Source organism: Pan troglodytes, chromosome 23 (assembly GCF_028858775.2).
Source record: "Pan troglodytes isolate AG18354 chromosome 23, NHGRI_mPanTro3-v2.0_pri, whole genome shotgun sequence".
In the NCBI taxonomy this organism is placed as follows: domain Eukaryota; kingdom Metazoa; phylum Chordata; class Mammalia; order Primates; family Hominidae; genus Pan; species Pan troglodytes.
This window is the reverse complement of record NC_086016.1, coordinates 13,177,842-13,183,937: the sequence shown is the minus strand read 5'-3', so window position 1 is coordinate 13,183,937 and position 6,096 is coordinate 13,177,842. Positions and strand designations below refer to the sequence as shown.

At 41.6% G+C, this 6,096-nt stretch overlaps 1 long non-coding RNA gene across 1 annotated transcript; it reads left to right on the top strand.

Moving 5' to 3' along the window:
* The first annotated feature begins 809 nt into the window (after positions 1-809).
* On the top strand, positions 810-5,081 carry LOC134809747 (uncharacterized). Its single transcript, XR_010156225.1, has 2 exons — positions 810-2,690; positions 3,713-5,081. It is a non-coding gene; the product is annotated as an uncharacterized LOC134809747 (long non-coding RNA).
* Positions 5,082-6,096: the final 1,015 nt, after the last annotated feature.

Genomic DNA, 6,096 nt, shown 5'->3' with positions numbered 1-6,096 from the left:
TACATCATAATCAGAGTGTGTCGATCTCTGCTGAAGGCAGAATTAAAAAGCCCTTCAACATTTTTTAAATAATAGATGAAAAACATCTCATAGTCACTTTTAAAATTTGAATTGACGATTCCACGTAACAGGAAAAGGACCAAGAACATCTTAAAGAAATAGTTCACTATGGAAGTGATGTTTTAAGTGCAATTTCATCAAGGAGAAGTTTTTCCAGAAAGTCTTTTGACCTCAGGAAGAATCTCATTAGTTTACTCTGGTAAATAGTTTCTAGTAAAATGAGAAAGAGTTGACTTTTTAAAAACAATAAAAAAATTACACGGTTTAATCTAATGTTGTGATTTCGAAAGTGCTGCTTGTGCCCTCATAGTTATGCATGTGTATTTATACGCATTTTCTTGGCTCACTCAAACGCCAATAAAATACTTTACTATCCAGGCTCCTTAAAAGCCAAATTAATTTCTAAAAGTGAGGATTGTATGTATTCTGTGAGGTGCGTGCAGGTGTATGCATGATATGTGTGTGTGGTCTGTGTGTGTAGTAGGTACATGGGGTATGTATATGTGTGTGTGGAGTGTATTGTGGGTGTTATGTGTGTATACTGCGTGTAGTATGTGGGTGGTGCATGGTGTGTATATGTGCTGTGTTTGTGGTGTATGTGTGTTTGGTGTGTATGTGTACTATGTGTGGTGTGTGCATGTGATATGTGTGTGGTGTATGTGATGTGTGTGTTTTGTGTGTGTATGGTGCTGTGTGTGTGCGGTGTGTGTAGTGTTTGATGTGTGCTTGATGTGTTTGTAGAATGTGTGTGGTGTGGTGTATGTATGTGAGGTATGTGTTTGCTCTATGTGTGTGGCACTGTATGTACGTGTGCAGTGTGTGGGGAGTATGTGTGGTGTGTGTGGTGTGTGGGGAGTATGTATGGGGCGTGTGATGTATGTGGTGCTGTATGTGTGTGGTGTATGTGTAGTAGATTCATGTGTGTGGTGTGGGGGTGTGTGCACGTGTGCACATACTGTGTGGTGTGTGATGTCTGTGGGGGTGTGTGTGCACATGGTGTGTACACAGTGTGTGTGGTGTCAGAGGTGTGCATGTGTGCACATGGTGTGTGTACAGTGTGTGGGGTGTGTGCATGTATACATGGTGTGGGTGCAGTGTGGTGTTTGTGTGTGGTGTCTGGGGTGTGTGTGCAAGTGCACATGGTGTGTGTGCATGGTGTGTGCATGTATACATGGTGTGTGTGCAGTGTGTGGTGTCTGTGGTGTCTAGGGTGTGTGTGCGTGTGCACATGGTGTGGTGTGTGCAGTGTGTGGTGTCTGTGTGCAGGGTGTGTGTGCATGTGTACATGGTGTGTGTGCAGTGTGTGTGTATACATGGTGTGCTGTGTACAGTGTGTGTGGTGTCTGGGTGGTGTCTGTGTGGGGTGTGTGCATGTGTACATGGTGTGTGTGCAGTGTGTGGTGTGTGTGTACGTGTGCACATGGTGTGTGGGGGGTGTGTGCAGTGCGTGTGGTGTCTTGGTTGTGTGTGCAGTGTGGTGTCTGAGGGGTGTGTGTGCACGTGCATGGTGTGTGGTGTGTGTGCATGTGTACATGGTGTGTGTGCCGTGTGTGCCGTGTGTGTGGCTTCTGCATGTGGGGTGTGCATGTGCACATGACGTGGTGTGTGCCGTGTGGTGTGTATGTGGGTGTGTGCGTGTGCACATGGTGTGTGTGTAGTGTGTCTGCTGTGTGCAGTGTGTGGTGTCTCGGGTGTGCATGTGCACATGGCGTGTGTGGTGTGTGTGTGGTGTATGGGGTGTGTGTGTGCACATGGTGTGTGTGTGCAGTGTGTGTGGTGTCTGGGGTGCGTGTGTGCACATGAAGTGGTGTGTGTAGTGTGTGTGATGTCTGGGTTGTGCATATGCACATGGTGTGTGTGCAGTTTGTGTGGTGTCTGTGTGGGGTGTGTGCATGTGCACATGGTGTGTGCACTGTGTGTGGTGTATGTCTGTCTGGTGTGTGTGTGCACATGGTGTGTGTGCATTGTGTTTGTGTGCAGTGTGTGCATGTGCATATGGTGTGTGTGCAGTGTGTGTGGTGTCTGTGGTGTGTGTGTGCACATGGTGTGTATGCAGTGTGTGTGGTGTGTGTGGGGTGTGTGCACATAATGTGTGTGCAGTGTGTGTGGTGTCTATATGTGGTGTGTGTGCAGTGTGTGTGGTGTCTGTATGGGGTGTATGCATGTGCACATGGTGTGTGTGCAGTAGGTGTGTTTGTGGGGTGTGGGCAGTGGGTGTGAGGGGTGTGTGTGCATGTGCACATGGTGTGTGTGCTGTTTGTGTGGTGTCTGTGTGTGGGGTGTGTGTGCATGTGCACACGGTGTGGTGTGTGCAGTGTGTGTGTTATGAGTGACTGCTTCTCTTAGCATGTGGACATCAGTCTTCCAGACCAGCTTTCTCCATGTGTCTGGGAACATAAGAAACAAGTTTCTGCAATAATTGTTACACAGCTTTTCCAGTGAGGGACCAAATCTCTGTCGTGAGTGGGTATCTGCATCATTTCGCAGGAGGGAATGTGATGTCCTGGCTTGGCTCACACCCTCTGTGGGTTTAGGCACAGGTTCCTGCTGGATCCCTCACTGTGGCCAGAGAGGGAGGGCTCTGCTTCACCACAGGGCACCAGAAGAGGACTGGTGCGCGGGAAGACCAGGTAATCATAATGCTATTAATAATAGCAGTAATCATACTGTTTTATACATTGTATATGTCATAAGGATTTTAACTTTCATGTAACATAATTGCTGTAAAAGTTTCCCCAGTTTGTTTTGTGCTATTTACCTGGTGTTAAAATGTATAAGAATTTACATTTTAGGTACGTTAGGTTGATTCCTTTTTATATGGTTTCTGTTTAAAATTTTTATTTTAGAAGACATTCATTCTCAAAGTCATAAAACACACACACATCTAATTTTCTTTTTTCTCTCTCTCTTTTTTTTATATTTAATACTGGAATTAACTTTTATGTAAGATGTAGGACCATGATTCAATTCTGTCATTTTATATTCTCAAATCATTACCCAATATTTTAATACCACAAATGGAACAATCTCTCTGTTTTGTGGGTTTAAAATGTTACCCTGTTACTAGATAAAATTACACTCAATTTCTGTGTTTTTAATTCTCTTTCATTAATGTGTTTATTTTTGTGCCATTTCAAATTTGTTTAATTTTGGATAGTGATAATAATCTTAAATATCTTATAGTAAATTTTATAATAATGGCTCTCATTGTATGTGTGTGTTCAATATATGGATTTAAAATCACATGTTCTTGTTCGAAAATATTTTTCTTGGAATTTTTATTGGAATTTGAGCATATTTTTAAATGATTTACAGCAAACTAAAGAGTTAATATTATCGAATCCTGTCATCCAGAATGTGACATGCAAATTCCTCAGACCTCTTTTAATGCCATTTAGTCAGAATTAATATGTTAAATCAATATAAATTAGTATAAATGAGTATAATTAATGATTAAAATAAATTAATGTGTTTGGCTCCACGTTTCTGTCTTCTGCCTTCTATCACTGATGTTTTATTCCTATCCTTGTTGTTTTCTATAGTTTCTTTTATTATGTCTTTTTCTGTCTTGTGATTTGAAAACTATATGACACATTGTAATGTTTAATTTTTCTAATTTTTTCTTTTAATTTTAACGAATTTTATTTTTTAGAGAAGTGCAGGTTCACAGCTAAACGGAGCAGAGAGTACAGACTTCTCATATGTCCCTTTCCCCACACACAGCCTCCGCACTACAGCTTCCTGCCTCACAGGAGCACACCTGTGACAACCAGGAACCTACCTTGATCCTTCATTATCACTCAAAGCTTACAGTGCACATTCACGTTTACTCGTCACGTTGTGCGTTCTGAGTCTTGACAAAAGTATAATGGCAACAGGATGTTATTCACTGCTAACAGGAGATGAACTATCAAGCCACAAAAAAATACATGGAGGAAACTTAAATGCATATTGCTAAAATAAGAAGCCAATCCGAAAAGTCTACGTACTGTTCGATTCCAATTATATGACGTTCTGGAAACGGTGAAACTATGGGATCAGTAGAAAGATCAGTGATTGCCATGGACCAAGGGGAAGGAAGAGATGGATACACAGAGCACAGAGAATCTTCACGGCAGTAAAACCATTCTGTATGATACTATAATGGTAGATATATACATTTGTAAAAATCTATCGTAACTTTTAATCTTTTAAATTACATTTTTTTTTTTGATGGAGTCTTGCTCTGTCGCAAGGCAGGAGTGCAGTGGCATGATCTCGGCTTACTGCAACCTCCACCTCCCGGGTTCAAGCGAGTCTCCTGCCTCGGCCTCCCGAGTAGCTGGGACTACAGGTGCCCGCCACTGCGCCTGGCTAATTTTTGTATTTTTAGTAGAGACTGCGTTCACCATCTTGGCCAGGCTGGTCTTGAACTCCTGACCTTGTGATTCACCTGCCTTGGCCTCCCAAAGTGCTGGGATTACAGGTGTCAGACACCGCACCTGGCCATTTTTGTTTTAAGAACTGCAGACAAGCTGGGTGCAGTGGCTCAAGCCTGTAATGGCTGCATTTTGGGAGGCTGAAGTGGCTGGATTGCCTGAGCCCCAGAGTTCAAGACCAGGTGGGCAACATAGTGAGATCCCGTCTCTACAAAAAAAGTATTAAAAAAATAGCCAGGCATAGTGCTGCATGCCTGTAGTCCCAGCTACTCAGGAGGCTGTGGTAGAAAAATCACTTGACCCAGCAGTTTGAGGCTGCAGTGAGCTATGATCATGCCATTGCACTCTGGCCTAGGCGACAGAGCGAAACCCCATCTCAAAACAAAGAACAACCAAAAACCTAGAAGCACACCTCAGAGATAGTGTGGGTTTGGTTCCAGACAACTGCAGTAATGCAAATGTTACAAACAAAAACCTACAAGCACACCTCAGAGATAGTGTGGGTTTTGTTCCAGACCACTTCAATAAGGCAAATGTTACAATCAAGTTAGTTGCATAAACATTTTATTTCCCAGTGCTTATAAAAGTTATGCTTAAACTATATTGTAGTCTAATGAGTATTTAATAATTATTAATTAGTAATTAATAGCATGTCTAAAAAACTGTGTACATACCTTAAGTTAAAATACGTCAGTGCTAAAAAATGCTAATGAATATCTGAGCCTTACCAAGTCATAATCTTTTTGCTGGTGAGAGTCTTGCCTCTATATTGATGACTGCTGGCTAATCAGTGTGGGGGCTGCTGAAGGTTGGAAGCATGTGTCAATTTTTTAAAACAATGAAGTTTGTTCCTTTCACAGAAGATTTCCCTGTAGCATGTGATGCTGTTTGACAGCATTTTATCAACAGTAGAACTTCTTTCAAAATTGGAGTAAACCCTCTCAAACCCTGCTGCTGCTTTATCAACTAGGTTTATGGAATATTCTAAATCCTTTGTTGTCATTTCAACAATGTTGATAGCATTTCCACCAGGATTAGATTCCATCTCAAGAAAATATTTTCTTTGCTCGTCCATAAGAAGCAACTCCCTATTTGTTCAAGTTTCATCATGAGTTTACAGCAATTTCATCTCATCTTAAGGCCCTAATTCTAATTCTAGTTGTCTTGTGATGTCTACCACATCTGCAGGGACTTCCTCCACTGACATCCTGAGCCCTCAAAGTCATCCATGAGGGCTGGAATCAACTTCTTCCAAACTCCTGTTAATGTTAATATTTCATCCTCCTCCCATCAATCACAAATGTCCTTAATGGCATTTAAGGATTGCTATTAAGGACATTTGTGATTCACGGGAGGAGGTTCAAATATCATGAAAGGATTAATGGTGAATCCTTTCCAAAAGGTTTTCAATTCAGTTTATTCAGATTCATCAAAGAAATCACTATCTATGACAGCTATACCTTTACAAAATGCAATTATTAATTAATAAAAACACTTGAAAGTCAAAACCACTCCTTGATCCACAGGCTGAAGGTAAATATTGTACTAGCAGCCATGAAAATAACATTAATTTCCAAGTACATCTCCATCTAAGCTTCTGGGTGGCTAGGTGAATTGT